Here is a 2,500-nt window from a genome sequence, read left to right on the forward strand (position 1 = left end):
TACTACTACTACTACTACTAATAATAATAATGATAATAATAGTATAATATTACTAATTATAATGATAATGATAATGATAATATTGATGATGATATGTAGATAATGATAGCAATAACAGTAACACGAGCAGCAACAATAAAAATGAAGTCTATAGTAATAACAATATTGATATTATCAATATTAATTATTAATAACGGTAATGATGATAATTACCATGGCTTTAATGATTATACAGAGACAGTATGAACACAAATTATAATGATAAAGGGAATAATTATGATCATTATAACTCACGATTGCGATAACATTACAACATACTAACACCACTAATTTTAATACTACTTTTACTACAGGTCATAAAAACACACCAACAACAACAACAAACATAACAAATACAATAACTTTTCCTTCCTGTATCACTAAACATCGTTAACATATAGCCAATACTTCTCCATATCAAAACCCACCAAAGACGCAGTTAGCTAAGAATAGGTCTCGATGCGTCTTAAAATACCCCTAAAGCTCAAGGCAGCACAGCCACCAAGCCCAATATACCACGGGGTAAATACGTAGAGACAAGGGGGCTTTGCTAAATGCAGTAATGTTTTATCACGCTACCATGCGTAGTGATGTTTTTAGTACTGTTGTAATTGTTATTTTTGTCTACTTGATGTGCTTGTTCTTGTTCTTATTGGCTGTGTGTTATTGATATTAATATGGAAGTCATCATTGTTATTGTTGTTCTGTTATAATTTTCATCATATTTTATCATTATTATTGTTGTTTACCATCGTTATTATCATCAAGAGCATAATCATCAATAATCATCGCCATTATTATCATCATCATCATCATTGTTTTTGTTATTATTATTACTACTATAATTATTAGTGTTACCAGTGTTGTTATTGTTGTTGTTGCTATTGTTGTTGTATTATCATGATATAGAGGGCGATATATATATACATATATATATATATATATATATATATATATATATATATATATATCTGTGTGTGTGTGTGTGTGTGTGTGTGTGTGTGTGTGTGTGTGTGTGTGTGTGTGTGTGTGTGTGTGTGTGTGTGTGTGTATGTGTGTATGTGCGTATGTGTGTATTATATATATGTGTGTATATATATAGTCAGAGAGAAAGAGAGAGAGAGAGAGAGAGAGAGAGAGAGAGAGAGAGAGAGAGAGAGAGAGAGAGAGTAGAGAAGAGAGAGACGAGAGGAGAGAGAGAGAGAGAAAGAGAGAGAGAGAGAGAGATAGGTAGATAGATAGATAGACAGCTAGATAGATAGATAGATTGAGAGAGAGATAATCCGATCTATGTGAAAGCATTTATTCTCATTACAGCAATGTTGTTGTTAATCTGCTCATTATCATTAACGTCAGAAGAGACAGGAATTTCTTGTATATTTGGTGAACTATGCAAGATCCAGTATACCATGCAACTGTAAAAACATCTGATATATCATGTGTGTATGTGTATGTGTACGTGCATATGTGTGTGTGCGCGCGTGTGTGTGTGCGTGTGTCTATGCGTGTGCGAGTGCGTGTGTGTATAGATATTTGTGTGTGTGTGTGTGTATATATGTATATATATATATATATATATATATATATATATATATATATATATATATATACATACATATACATATATGTGTATGTGTGTGTCCGTAGTTGCAGACCGAGTAAAGCACTTTCCCGGACGACGGGTTCATAGAACGGTCTGCTCGGTGAATCTAGCATCACAAGCCGGAGTAGCGGCTGCTCGGGAGGGATCGAAGCGCGCCAGGTGAGTCCTCTCAACTGCGCTTGAGTCGGACAAACTTTCCAGCCGGTTTTGTCGCTCGCTCGTTTGCTCGTTTTGTTCAGGAGCTCAGTCACTCTTGGTCAACGAACCACTGCCACACCTACTTCACTTCTTCATAGAAGAGGAGTTACAGGATGGTATGGCACTGGTTTGTGTATGAACTACGTGCTAGTCATGCAGGTAGAAAGTGGAGTTTTTTTTTCTCGAAAAAAGGCACACACACACACACGTACACGCACAAGCACACGCACAAGCACAAGCACAAGCACCCCCCCCCCCCCACACACACACCCACAGAAACTCACACACACACAGACACACATATATATGTATGTATATATATGTGTGTGTGTGTGTGTGTGTGTGTGTGTGTGTGTGTGTGTGTGTGTGTGTGTGTGTGTGTGTAGTTAGTGTATATCAAATATGCATCTTTATTTAGATACACTTCTTAACGTAAAATTCCACATTTCTGCACAAACAAGTTGTTTTTTCACTGAAGCATGACTAATTTAGCCGCGAATTACCCCGCTCGACATTTCGTTATTTGATTTACAAACATTTCGAGTCAACAAAAGCATAACAGTACATATTTTAAATATGGAATTATAAGCCGATGGCAAGTCATAGTGGAGTAATTTTAGTTTAATTTTTCAAGCAAGATGATATTGAATTAACTGTTGT

Source organism: Penaeus chinensis, chromosome 27 (assembly GCF_019202785.1).
Source record: "Penaeus chinensis breed Huanghai No. 1 chromosome 27, ASM1920278v2, whole genome shotgun sequence".
In the NCBI taxonomy this organism is placed as follows: domain Eukaryota; kingdom Metazoa; phylum Arthropoda; class Malacostraca; order Decapoda; family Penaeidae; genus Penaeus; species Penaeus chinensis.